This window comes from Mixophyes fleayi, chromosome 6, assembly GCF_038048845.1.
Source record: "Mixophyes fleayi isolate aMixFle1 chromosome 6, aMixFle1.hap1, whole genome shotgun sequence".
Classification (NCBI taxonomy): Eukaryota; Metazoa; Chordata; class Amphibia; order Anura; family Limnodynastidae; genus Mixophyes; species Mixophyes fleayi.
This window is the reverse complement of record NC_134407.1, coordinates 196,661,249-196,676,762: the sequence shown is the minus strand read 5'-3', so window position 1 is coordinate 196,676,762 and position 15,514 is coordinate 196,661,249.

Below are 15,514 nucleotides of genomic sequence, written 5' to 3'. Positions count from 1 at the left end.
TTGTTTAGACCGTGATATCGGGTACATTGTATTCGCCAGATTGGTGGTTATATGTTAAAACTGCCTATGTTACTCTACTCTGTAAGTGATATATATACCCTCTATCCCTATATTGGGATCACTTTGAGTGACAGAGGTTATTTCCAGTTTCTTTAGCATCAGAGATGTGGTTCTCTGCTCAGACTTGGATGAAGATTAGTCTGTGAAATACTATTCTTCCTCACTCACTGAAGATCCAACCAATATAGAGAGATGGCGTGATCTGTGGGAAGTTATCAGGAATGTGTCTATTCGTGCTTAAGAGAAACTTCATGAAAACAAATATTCTGCTGATATAAGACGCTTGCATTTTATCGCCATCTAAATGCTGCATCAATCCTAGACTTAATTAAATTTCGGTCAATTAGAAACTGGGTGGAGGACAGAGTCATTTCTTTTCGTAAGGTTTTGGACCCATGAATGACCAAACCCATCCATATAACAACTTTTATTAAAAAAAAAATTTAGTCTTATAATTAACAGTGAGCTCATTCTTTTTCTATACCCCCTCCATTTTATTGCATTGCTTTTGAGAGAAAACAAATAAAGATTATGAAAGTAAAAAAGGCATATCCTGTTTATAAAACAGCAGTTGACCGGCAGTCTGAAAGCAAGTTATGATATTGTACATTTTTTTATTTTCGCAGGCAACCATCCATCACTGTGCATAACTTTGTGTACTAATCAGCTTTAAGCTGCTTTCTCGGAGAACAGTGGGTCATCTGTTGTGCTAACTGTGACAAATCATGGCTATAACAAAAGCTATATAAACTACACGGCTCCCTGCTATGTGTGTTTGTTTCCAGTTTTTAAATAAAGGAAGGTTCTAAGAGCGTATGAGAGTGGGATACTACTGCATGATACAAATGATCAAGATTAAAAAGAGCTTTGTTCCTTACAGTGATTCTCAAATGATAATGCAGACCGTTCTTAATGTATCCTTTTCATCACAGCTAGGTCCCTCTTACACAGTGGTAGTTCTATTTCCGACGGAAAAATACTGTCACTTATCCTTCCAACATGAAAATGCCAACAGGCTATATGCGGGTATTTCAATTTCCCCCGACACAGATAAAACACCGACATTGTGATTGCTGACAGTGAAAATGCCTAATGTCACAATGCCGGTATTTCAATTTCCATGACATAGATAAAATACCAACATTATGATTGCCGACAGTGAAAATGCCTAAAGTCACAATACCGGTGCTCTCAGTACAGGGCTTGTTACCCCTAGGGAGGGGGCATGCATATTTTTGGCGGTCTCCAACTCTCAGGAAACCCTTCCTGGAGCTTGTTGACATCATGGCAAGGGGACCCCCTGCTGCAGGTTTCCCTTCTATAGTTCCACCAGCCCCGGCGGGCTTAGCCTATGGCTGGTTGAAGGTGAATCTGGGGGACCCCACACTGTTTGTCCTACCCGATTTTTCTACGACTAGCAGTAGGCTGGTCGTAGAAAAATCACGTGTAGGCCGCAGGCATGCTTTTTTTTATTATTATTTATTTTTAACACTGTTTACTGCCAACGGGTTCCACCGGACTCAACATTGTGTCTGTAGGTATTTTCACTGTCTGCATTCACAATGTCAGTATTATATCTTTGTTGAGAAAATTGAAATACCGGCATTTAGCCTGTCTGAATTTTCATGTCGACAGGATAAGTGTCCGTATATCTTCTGTTGTAATTTCGTACCCAACCCACCCTTACATGGAGCCTTAATATTTTTCTTACATTTGAAAGGTCCATAAGTTCAACCACTCACCACTTGCCTATTAATGATTGTTCAGTCAGAAGAAGTGGAAAACAACACATTTAAGAAGATTATTTCCAAATAGCTCTGAAAAAAAAAGACGATCCTTCCTGGTTCTAAAGAAACAACTGGAATTCATCCTGGAGCACTACAATTCATTTATTGTATTTAGCTAAAAGTCATACAAACAATTTTATATTTATCCATGGGGAAGCACGGTGGCTAAGTAGTTAGCACTTCTGCCTCACAGCACTGGGGTCATGAGTTCAATTCCCGACCATGGCCTTATCTGTGTGGAGTTTGTATGTTCTCCATGTTTGCGTGGCTTTCCTCCGGTTTCCTCCCACACTCCAAAAAAAAAAGTTAATTGGCTGCTATCAAAGTGACCCTAGTCTCTCTCAGTCAGTGTGTGTATGTTAGGGAATTTATACTGCAAGCTCCAATGGGGCAGGGACTGATGTGAGTGAGTTCTCTGTACAGCGCTGCGGAATATGTGGCGCTATATAAATAAATGGTGATAATGATGATCCATGTGCACAATGTGCATCCATGAACCTTGATTAGTGATACATATTGGGGGCCGCATAGTGGAGCCCTCTAGCCTTCCAAAGGGCCACACCTCACCCTAAATCTCAGTAATAAGTTAAAACAATACATTTATTCAAAGAAAGCGATAACTATCAGTAATGACATCAGCAGGTATTTCAAAGTGTTACAGCTATAACAAACAAATCTGACATTAAAGCAGGAAGGAGATGGGGGCCACAGGTAAAGGTTTGGAGGGCCGCCTGTTGTCCATCACCAGTCTAGATGGTGCTCCCAGCACACATTAAGGTGGACACCCACACTCTGCTCTCAGGAGACTGGTGTGTTACATACAGTATGTTCGACAGTTACATGATGGATATTTATATGGTTGACACCATATTATAGACAGGGTTGAAAAGTCAACAGTAATAACATTGACAGTCTTATTGGGCCGACAACTGCAATGTAGACAGTATTATTAGGTCGACAATAGCAATGTAGACAGTATTATTAGGTCGACAACTGAAATGTAGACAGTATTATTAGGTCGACAATAGCAATGTAGACAGTATTATTAGGTCGACAACTGAAATGTAGACAGTATTATTAGGTCGACAATAGCAATGTAGACAGTATTATAAGGATGACAATTGAAATGTAGACAATATTATTAGGTCGACAACTGCAATGTAGACAGTATTATTAGGTCAAGAATTGAAATGTAGACAGTGTTATTAGGACGACAATTGAAATGTAGACAGTATTAGGTCAACAATTCGAATGTAGGCAGTATTATTAGGTCAACAACTGAAATGTAGACAGTATTATTAGGTCAACAAATGCAATGTAGACAGTATTATTAGGATGACAATTGAAATGTAGACAGTATTATTAGGTCGACAACTGCAATGTAGACAGTATTATTAGGTCAAGAATTGAAATGTAGACAGTATTATTAGGTCAAGAATTGAAATGTAGACAGTATTATTAGGTCAACAATTCGAATGTAGACAGTATTATTAGGTAAACAACTGAAATGTAGACAGTATTATTAGGACGGCAATTTGAATTTAGACAGTTTTATTAGAACGACAATAAAATCCCTAACCCTCACCATAGAATATAGTCTACATTCGATTTGTCTACCTATTGTTGTCAACTTTCTGAATGTCGACCAAATGAATATCTAGCCCTTGACCGCAAACCAGGGAGTCACCTCTGCAACCAAAAATGAACCTAGGGGTGCGGAGATGGAAAAGAGGTGCCCTGTGTAAGACATCATTGAATAACATATGTTATATTTTTATTCTAAAATGCTGTCTGGTTTAGCCTAATTTATGGTTTAAATGAGTCATGGGAGTGAGGTGACATTGGGACTGTGTCTGTTACATGCGGCATGTATATGTGCTTGAAGTTTTGTTTTACACTTATAAAAGTGCTCCTAGAAATGTGCTTATTCACACCAACTGGCGGCACAAAATGTGTCCCATTAACGGTATGTGATGAGACCTGGGACCTGATTCATGTTCAGACGGAACTTGCATTTTAAAAAAGAGCACGGACCTTGTCCGTAGTTCCGACTGTATTCAGTGGAACTGAAGATAAGTCTCCATTTGAATCTGGGTGTAAGTTCGCTCTGCTTAAATCTTACTTGCCGTATGTAGACAGACAAAACACTGCAGTATATGCAGAAGCGTCTGTGCATTAAATAAAACGTAAATTATAAAATAAATGGACAACTCTTAACAGTATAATCATTAATTAAAAAAATATATATATTTTTTTATATATATTTTGTTTACAATAAATACATATATAGTATAGCATGCACATTATCTGTGCTATCTAGTGGCACACATTCGTGAAAGACTGTGCTATGATGTCATCACTATCAGTTGACACTTACACCTGTCCTGTAGCTGGTGCAAAATGATACAACTGGAACCAAACGCACTGAAGAGAACCCCAGGGGGTAAATATATTAAGGTGCGTTTTCTGCAAAACACAGATATTCGGCGACTTTGACAGCTAAATTTAAAACGGCAAAGTCTTTAAGGGCAGTTTTGCTAATCAATTGTTATTTAACGCGGCTCATTAAGCAGGCTAATATGCTGTTTTATCTCACACCTCTTTGGGGTGTGATAAAAATAAAAAACCTATGAAAACTATTTGAAATCATGTTATTATAGAAAAAAAAAGATAAACTATGTTTATCAGTAATGCCTAACATGTAAAAGTTGATTTTCTTCTGAAAAAATAATGAAAAAAAAACCAAAAGCATAAAAAAATAATAATTAAAATCACAAATTTAAATATATTTATGTATGTTTTTGGTACAAATATGTATGTACTAATGTGTTTTGACATGGTATACATGATTCTACAGTAAAAAATAGTGAAATAAAAAAAAATGTTCAAGAAAGTACTGTAATGTAGATATTATCAAATAAAATGTAATGCAATCTAATGTATGAAAATGTATGCCAATCCTTTTTTGTGTGTTTTACATGACCGCATTAAAACTCCCCTCCATTCCCCTATAAACTCGCAAACACAATAATTAACGCGCTGGGGCAGCATTCCATCTTTTTCAATTGAATTGCACGAGTTTTCACGCTGCGTTAGATAAGAAAGGTCGCTAGAACAGTTTAAAATCCGCGGGTGATTATTTATTTTTTTTTAACGCTGCAGGGGGAAAAAAAACCACCTCACAGTCAATTGAATACCCCCCCTGTGAATAATACTTTATATATAAGGCAATATTTAGACAGGTATATCTGTATTGACTTGTATGTACGAGTGTATCATGCTGTAGATAGCTTTGTTCTAGACTACACAATCCTTATTTGTATAGTCTTGTAGTTATATATAAAACGTTCCAAACTACTTATTAGTTTGATTGCTCAACCCTGCAGTTTTGTCAATGCTGCTTTGTCATATTTCAAATTTGTAATTTGCTGCCAGAACCGCATCATTTATTCCAGGTGTTATGTCACTAATAACTTCTAAAGGTTTATCCGGATCCAGACAAGAGCCTGGAGCTGTATAATTAGGAAATGTTCCTAATTAGAGTTCTCTCACTTGGGGGTACAGGGAGGTATAAGATATCACTGTTATCGTGGCATTGTTGTTTATATCTGAACATTGAAAGCGAATGCTCACGACATACATACTAGATCAGGGGCGACCCAGGGGGGGTTTCCTAGTCCCCAGAAACCCCTGTCCTACTTGGGGTGCTGTATGCTTACAGTGGCTGGCCCCTCTCCCGGGACCAGACACTACTGCTTGCAGATTGTAATCCTCTCCAAGTCAATCTCCTGCTGTGTGAGCACAGCTCTCTGCCGGCAGTCTGGCCCCGTCCCTTCCTCCCACACAGCCAGCATGGGTGTTATGCAGGAGGCAGCAGAAGGAAGGTAAGAATGTGTGTGTGTATGTGTGGGAGTCTGTGTTTGTCAGTGTATATGTCAGCTTACATGTCTGTGTGTATGATCCAGTGTGTTTGTGTGTGTCTGTGCTTATCTGTGTATATGACAGTGTACATGTCTGTGTTTGATCCTGTGTGTTTATGTGTGTGTATGTGACAGTTTACATATCTGTGTGTTTATGTATGTGTGTGTTTATGTATGTGTGTGTATGTGACAACTTACATGTTTGTGTGTTTATGTATGTGTGTGTATGTGACAGCTTACATGTTTGTGTGTTTGATCCTGTGTGTTTGTGTGTGTCTGTGCTTATCTGTGTATGGGACAGTTTACATATCTGTGTGTTTGACACGGTGTGTGTTTGTAGCTACGCCCCTACACATACTGGACACGCCTACTTGTACGTGGCGTGGAAACCGCCCTCCTCGAATCCTGCGTTTGCCCCTGTAGATCATAATTCTGATGGAGGTTTAATACCACCATATCTGTGATTTAGTGCTTTTAGGTATAATATATTTTTAAATAGATTTTTTATGGCAATGATTTTTAGTAGAGATGCTCACTGACCCCCGTGAACTGGTTTTGGCTTTGGATCTGGATTAGCTTTGTGTTTTGGTTTTGGCAAAACTGTCCTCGTGTGTTTCGGTTTTGGATTTTTTTTTAATAATCCTAAAATATGCTAAAATCACATATTTTTGCTCTTTTTTTGTTCCTACATTATTATTAACCTCAATAACACTAATTTCAAGTCAATTGCAGTCAATTTTGACCACCTCACAGATCACAATATTATTTACATACACTTTCGGAAAAATACAGCAGCGACCTGGCTGGATGGTAAGCGACAGAGCAACGACACAAACACACGGCAGTTCCTAGCACATCTAGGACACATCGGCACACAGCAGTGGCAGAAAAGAAAAGTGGTGCAAGATGGGATTGTCCTTGGGCCCCCCTCCCTCCCAGGAATTGTCCTTGGGCCTGCCCTCCCTTCCACCCATCGTTATGTTGGATCTTTAAAAAGGAATCCAAAAATCACGAGATCCGGGATCCGACAATGTAACAATGACGTTTTGCCTTGTTTTCAATTCCGAGGGCGCACGAAAGTATCGAGCCGACTTGGCTCAGTACACGGATCCCCTAAGTTCAGGTGTGTTCGGTTCTCAAGGACCCGAGCCTGAGTATCTCTAATATTTAGTACATTATTTCTGTCACATTAACTCGTTTTGCCTGTCCATAAGGGGTGCGTTTTTTTTTAGTGAGTTTCTACAGTCTCTATGAGAAAAACTGCTCTATTTGTGTTTTGAAACTAAGGATGTTTTAGTAAACCCTGTGTTTTTGTATATTTTAGAACAAAAAATGTTTATTGGAACCTGAACATTAAATATTTACATTATTGTGATGCTTTACTAATTACTGTTAGACCCACTAATAGAGCATTGGCTCTATTAGTGCTGGAAATGAAAGAACTATTGGGACCTAAAATGATTCCTGTGATTAAAAATGATGCCATTGCTTCTAGCCCTGATCTATCTCAAACTTTGCGAAAAGTACATGTAGTACTGTAGTACATCCTCTAGAACAAGGACATTTAACTTTGGAGTAGTTCTAAGGGGCTGTGCTTACTATCTAAAATTTATTTGAACGCCCTTTCACTTCTGGAGAAAAAAAAAATTGCTTTGCTCTGAATTCTTCATTTTCAATTTGCTAAGTAAAAAAAAAAACCTTCGTGGTGAGGCCAAAAATGCAAATATTGTTTCCTGTCTATAAGGTGCAGAAAATCTCCATTCAGGTCAGGACTAGTAAATAATTAAGAGGCAAATGAGCAGTATTTTAAAAGAAAAAAGTTGTAATTAATTAAGGAAATGGTCCGGAAGTGCTAGTATACGGGACTTTGAAGTGACAGGTTTATTTCTGTTGACTCACGTATTCCCTCCTGGGATCGCAATCCCCCAAATAGCTGTGGAAGGTGTCTGCAGGGAATGACAGAAAGTGAGCACACACCTATGTACAGCATAGGTAATGTCATCAAAGATATAGTAGAGAGAAATTAACTGTGCAGCTGACTGCGTATTTTGTGGTTAATATATTAACCTTTATGTTTGTAACTTATTCATAACATTCATTAATAGTAATCTGGCAGAGGATGATAGCAGAGGCAACTTTCTGGCTTATTTGGCAAGATTGTTTCTGCTTTGTTCTACAATCAAGGCACAAAACCGCTTTTATCAGCTGACATTGCCTCACAGGTTCAGTATATCCTCAATGTCCTGCTCACCTGCAGGGATGGGATAGCATTGTAATCACTATCTCCTGAGGATAGAGAAATGACATTTCCTTGGAAGAGGTGGACTTGGCGATACATCTTTTACTGATGGCAAGGTGTGAAACCAGAAGTGCGAATTTTGGATTTATCCGAATAAAGCAGAGGGACACTCGAAATCCACAGTGCTTCTGCATAATATGAATGTTCAATGTCTCGCTGCCTTACAGTTTATTTGCATTTATTGTTCTTGTGCGTTTGTTTAACAAATGTTGTTGTATGCCGTGCGTATTTATGTTAATAGGAACATGGTTACATAAGCCAGACAAGGTATTCTTAAATCAGGGATAAGTGAGTACGAGAAAAATCTGTTTAAAACAATTGGTGTACGCATTGATAATGTTATCAGATCTCTGCTGTTTAGTCACCCAGGTCATTATTATACTAATATCCTGGATTAGACTCCTAGGCACCTTCTCCAGAGGGGGCCAACAGTCCCCAACCACAGTGGTGGAGGGCCCTCAGGGTCATGACTTATCACTGACCCACGTATAATAATATGGCTAGTGCCCCTAGTCTGCCCACCACTAGCTTCACCGCTGTGGGAATACTGAAGGGTATTTTCAGGGTGCATGCGCAGTAGGCGCGTCCTCGTTGCTAGGCAATGGGATGCTGACTGTCGGCATCAGCTGTTCCGCCGGCTAATTCTCTGCCACCAATGGGAACGCAGCTCCATTCACTGACAGCCATACACCTCTGCGCACCACCTCCGCACAGTCTCCCCCGCGAACCACCTCCTCGCAGTCTCCCTGCTCGGTGCACCACCCCCGCACAGTCTCCCCCGCGCACCACCTCCTCGCAGTCTCCCTGCTCGGCGCACCACCCCCGCACAGTCTCCCCCGCGCACCACCTCCTCGCAGTCTCCCTGCTCGGCGCACCACCTACGCACAGTGTCCTTGTCCCATCAAAATGGCCCTACTTTTCAATATTGATCAAGTGTACATTATAATTCCAATTATTTTACATATTGAATCCTATTCTAGCTATCTTTTTTCCCTTGGCAGTGTAAGTGCATTTTAATTACAATACTCTTCAGTAGATCTATAAAGATTTATATTATAATCATGCTCCGTATTCATATTATTATTAGGTTTATATAATATGGTGACCCGATTTCAATTAAAAGCCTAGTGAAGCGGTAGCATAAGACGAGAGGGGGCGTAGTCAGTTTGTGGAGTTGGTGTAAATAATGGATTTACACTATATGAACAAAAGTATTCGGATGCTTGACCATTACATCAACAGGGACTGTAATAATATTGTATTCAGATACATATACTTCAATATGGAGTTGGTCCCCCTTTTGCAGCGATAACAGCTTCCACCTTTCTAAGAAGACTTTCCACAAGATGCTGGAGTGTTTCTGTGGGAATTTTAGCCCATTCATTATGTAGAGCATTTATGAGGTCAGAAACTGATGTAGGACGAGAAGGTCTGGCTCGCAATCTTCCAGTTCATCTCAAACGGGTTTGATGGGGTTGAGGTCAGGGCTCTGTGCAGACCAGTCTAATTCTTCCACACCAAACTCATCAAACCATGTCTCTGTAGTCCTTGCTTTGTGCACTGGGGCACAGTCATGTTGGAATAGAAAAGGGCCTTCCCCAAACTGTTGCCACAAAGTTGGAAGCATAGCAGTGTCCAAAATGACTTGGTATGCTGAAGCATTAAGATTGCCCTTCTCTGGAGATAAGGGCCTAGCCCAAACCCTGAAAAACAGCCCCATACCATTATCCCTCCTCCACCAAACGTCACAGTTGGCATAATGCAGTCAGGCAAGTAACGTTCTCCTGGCATCTACCAAACCCAGACTCACCCATCTGACTGCCAAACCGAGAAGTGTGATTAATCTCTCCACAGAACACGTTTCCACTGCTCCACAGTCCAGTGTCGGTGAGCTTTACACCACTCCATCAGACGCTTGGCATTGGTCTTGGTGATGTGAGGCTTGCATGCAGCTGCTCGGCCTAGGAAACCCATTCCATCAAGCTCCCGCCGCACAGTTTTTGTGCTTACATTAATGCCAGTGGAGATTCTGAACTCTTCAGCTATGGAATCAGCAGAGCGTTGGCGACTTTTATGCACCATGCGCTTTAGCCGTCGTTGACCCTGCTCTGTGATTTTCTGTTGTCTTCCATTTCGTGACTGAGTTGCTATTGTTCCTCAACACTTCCACTTTCTAATAATATCACTTACAAATGACTGCAGAATATCCAGCGGGGATAAAACGTCACAAACAAATGTGGCATCCTATCACAGTACCACGGTTGGAGTCACTGAGCTCTTCAAAACAACCCATTTTGTATCACAAATGTTTGCAAATGCAGACTGCATGGCTAGATGCTTGATTTTATACACCTCTGGCAATGGGTCTGATTGAAACACCTCAATTCAATAATTAACAGGTGCTGCTAAATACTTTTGTCCATATAGTGTAGATTACAAAAGCTATTTTTTGTAAATGAACAGTAGTACAACACGTGTCATAGCTGAAACTACAAATATACACAATATTTGCAGTCTCCTGCCTCCTACAGACATCTTCTTCCCAATCTCTCGCCATTGTCATGGAAGCATGACTTTTAAGTGGGTAAGGGAGCATGGAGGGACCTGACAAAATGCAGTTCCCGCACCTGGTATACTGTGTACAATTCTGGAGGCCATATCATCAGAAAGACAAAAAAAATTACAAACTATTCAATGAAGGGCGTCTAAAATGGTGCATGTGCTATATAACAAACATTATCAGGAGAGACTACATGCTAAATATTGTACTGCTTAGAAGACAGAAGGGAGTGATAGAAACGTAAAGTTACTAATAGTTCAGGATGACCGTATTCTTTACAATAAGATAATCTGTAGAATAAGGAGACATGTCTGGAGGGAAAAAGACTGAAAGGTAATATAAGGAAGAACTTTTTTTTTACCAAAAGAGTGATGGATTCATTTAGTAATCGTTCATGATTTGTGGTAAGGAGTCATACCCCACGCCCCCAGTCGTACCACCCTATTTGTGTCTCCCCCTTTCCTTTAGGATGTAAGCTCTCAGGAGCAGGGCTCTCTTTCCTTGTGTTCTCCTTCTAATATTCCATCACCCTCTGTACCTCTTGGCCTGCTTCCCTAGCCCTGTTATTTTAAACTTAGGCCTATTTAGCGCTGATTACTACCATCACTCTCACTCACTGTCCCTCATATAATTTGATCTACAGTATTTTTATTCATTCAGTATGTCTGGTCTTTTTATTTTGTTCTTCATGTATCATGTTATGTGTTATGGATTGCTGCTTCCTGTATTTGTCATGGACGGTGCTGTAGACCCTTTGTGGCGCCTTATAAATATAAGATAATTATAATGATAAAACCATCAGCAACAAATGTGCCTGGTTTAGGATAAGTCATGGTGATCAGCATGTATTTTCACCTGCCCAGTAGTAGGTGCAAAAGATACGCCTCCTAACAGGCAAATATATGCACGATTCTGCAGCTCTGCAAGTCACGCATATGCGTGCGCCCTCTTCCGCGCCAGATATGTTGCTCAAAGTGGCATACTTCCCACTCATCATTGGCTGATTTTTGATTTTTTTAATATTAGTTTGTAAATTAGAAATGATGTAACGTCACAGGGATTTCCTTGTAGGGTAGAAAGGCTCTGTTGAATACTTGTGACCTGAATCAGGGGTCACCCCTAGGAAATACCTGGTGTCGGTTGCCGCATTTGCAGTGAGACTCCGTGCTTATTGTCCCCCTGCTTTAGAGGTAACTAGTCCAGGCTATAGCAATGGTGCGGGTTACTTACTTTATGGAGGGACACCCTTTTTTTATTTATTTCATTATTATTTTTATTTAACATGTAAAGATATGTGCTGAGAGTCATCAACAACATTACATATCTTTACACAAGCCCTTCAGGGGCTGCAACAGATACGCCTCCTAAGAACATACCTGCCAACATTCCCGATTTAGGCGGGACAGTCCCGATTAAAGGGCTCTGTCCCACCATCCCGTTCGGCAAAGTTTGTCCTGCGGGTGGAAAATTTGAGAAGTATTGAATGTCCACCATTGCTCTCCATGGCAGGGAGCGGAAAAGACTACAGGGCAACCTAACGCTGCAAAGGCGCTAGGCGCAGCCCCAGGTGTGTGATCACGCCCCCATCGTGGCGGGGCCACGCCCCCTGATCTGTTGCCGTATTCCCAAATGTTGGGAGGTATGTTAAGAAGTATATCTGGAGTCTAACTAGGCCCCATCTCCAGGGGGCAGCTACACATATGTGTGCACACTTCTACTGTACATAACCTGCACATACCAGATCTCTCCAGACATAGGGACTGTTTTATTTTACTGTGTACGCACATAAACGTGGAATTTGTGGCCTGCAGATAGACTTATGTCCTACACTAAATCAGACCCATATCCTCTAATCTGCTATAAGAGCGAGACCAGCAGTCTATTAAATGTGGTATGGAACTGCCATGATCTAGCTTCATAATGGAGATCTCATGAACTCCGTACATTCTAAATATGTGGTCCTGGGAATGATCGATGATCTTGTTCAGGGAAGGCATCTGCGCTCTTTCTAAAGATTCCTTCTGTTCTATGCCAGACGGTTAATATCAATTAAATGAAAAAAAATCTGGTTCATGGTGCACGCCCTCATTACAAACTTCCTTATATGATTCAAGGCTGTCCTGTTGTAAGTATATTTCCCAACCTTTTGTTGCCTGATTAGAATATACAAGCTTCCACCAACTTTAGTTTGACAACTACACATATGACATGTATGGCCAGCTTTAGTCTCATGCTAGAAACAATAGACATTTAATATTATTATTATTATTATTATTATTAATAATAATAATAATTAACTGATAGAGATATGTAATGAAAACACATGCTGGTCTTCAGAAGCATAGAGGACTTGTATGCACAGCGATTCCATATGATTAAAGCTCAGAGAAAAATGTCAACTTAAAATACATGTTTGAAACATTAATAACAATTTGATTCTGATTTTACCCATTATAATTTTGTACAATGGTTTATCACAAAACAAGTGATTATTACCTTAAATTCATATTGAGTTGTGTTTCACACCACATCCTTCCTGCATTAGCTTAACATCCTTCACAGATCTGCTTCTCTGCTGTAGTTAAACAACCATTAGACACAAACATAATTTATTTGTTATTAAACTCCCCAATGTCTCCTAATTGTCCCTTTACTCTGTTTGCTGTGCGGGTGGGTCTTCAACCCTAAACTCTGCTGGAGAACCACACTTTCTCCTTTACCACCCTGCTTGCTGTTTGACTCTCTATTCATGCAAGCATGAGTGTTGGCGTCAGAAGTCTGCCCCTCTTCTAGCATATGGACCAAAAGTGGGCAAAGGGGAACATGACCTTCGCCCTGCAGGGCTCCTCTGCTGGAGTTCTACATATAAAAGCAGTATTCATCATCATCATCATCACCATTTATTTATATAGCGCCACTGATTCCGCAGCGCTGTACAGAGAACTCATTCACATCAGTCCCTGCCCCATTGGAGCTTACAGTCTAAATTCCCTAACATACACACATACAGAGAGACTAGGGTCAATTTTGATAGCAGCCAATTAACCTACCAGTATGTTTTTGGAGTGTGGGAGGAAACTGGAGCACCCGGAGGAAACCCACGCAAACACGGGGAGAACATACAAACTCCTCACAGATAAGGCCATGGTTGGGAATTGAACTCGTGACCCCAGCGCTTAGAGGCAGAAGTGCTAACCACTTAGCCACTGTGCTGCCCAGTATTGCATAATTGTCCTGGTTTAGGTGGGACAGTCCCGATTTGAGGGCTGTGTGTCATGGCCCTGCTTTGTCCTGATTGGGCCAGAATTGTGGGAGGTATGTGTATAAATTCATTCACTTTTATCCAGCGGTGAAGGGGTGCCGCGTGAGCATGTCTATGTCATGGTGTTTTAAGGGGAGGGTAGTACGGGCGGCCAGGTGCTTGAGAAGCACAATACACATCTGCAGGAATGTAGCCATGCCCCCCCAACAAATTAGAAAGCCACACACCCAAAATTATAGAACCACGCCCCTGTCATTACATGGCCACTCTTCATCATCCTCTCTGTCCCGATTTGAACAGCCACAGTGTTGGGAGGTATGGTTGTGCAGTTAGGAAAACGTGCAGTAGGTTCTTTTTCTCCTGCAGGGCTCCATCAGAGGAGTTCTGCAGCTCAATAATCCCCTCTGGCCTATAGACTGGAAAATGGGCAGACCACTGACACTGTCATATGTGTGAGAAATAGGTTTGGTTTTTTTTGTTTTATGCAAAAAAGTATTTTAAATCACTGTTATCATCAGGGAAAATCTATATGGTATATATGTTGCCACATAGCATTCCAGGGATAGTTGTAGCTGCTCATTAATCCAAAGAGCAAAGTCTCTGTGCTGAATCCACGAATTACTCACTAATATAAACACCAGCCCTGCTGCAAGATCAACAACTATTTCTAACTGGACAAAACACCAACATCGAAGGAGAGATCGTTCTCTCTCCTGGCTCTCTCTCCTTTCTCTTACATTGTAACGAGTTCTTTGATATTGTTGTCAACTAACTTGTATCCTGTGTGCAGCTAATTGGACTTTGGATGTGGGTGTGGTTTAATTGGGGAATATAAATGTCATGGAGAGGAAATATGAGAAAACAAATTATTATCCTTATTGCAATATGTTATTTAACAATCAAATGTCTAAAAAAAACAAATAAACAGCCAGTTATCCATAAACGTGTCAGGTTCCCTTCTAATGGGCCACTCAGTATCAGGGTCCTCAGATTTAGGACATAGTACTGCTGGGCTTACCTCCCAAATTTGCTATAGCAAATGTATTTGTTTAATGCATTCATAAACATGCTCCTTCATATAAAAATCCTCATAAAAGCACATTTTACTATACATCACTACAAACACAATAACACACTTAAACAGGTATCAATCTTTAATACACTCCTATAAGTCAGACATATATGCCATTATGGCCTGATTTAGGCTTGCAAGCAAGTGAAGGTTCATGCTATAGTGTAAGATTGTCACATTGCTCGTGTTTGTGTGGGTTTCCTCCAGGGGCTCCGGTTTCCTCTCACACTCCAAAAACATGCTGATAGGTTAATTGACTGCTATTAAATTGCACTTAGTCTCTCTCGGCCTGTGTGTCTGTGTATGTTAGGGGATTTAGACTGTAAGCTCCAATGGGGCAGGGACTGATGTGAGTGAGTTCTCTGTACAGCGCTGCGGAATTAGTGGCACTATATAAATCATACTTACCTACTTTTGGCTGGCTCCCTCTGGGAGATAACTGAAGAGGGGTGTATGGGGAGGGCGGAAGGGGGTGGGGCTTCGCAAATTGTGTCATTTTGGCCCTGCCCCCAGTGATGTAATGCCTGTTTTGGATCTTTTTACACTAGCAAAAA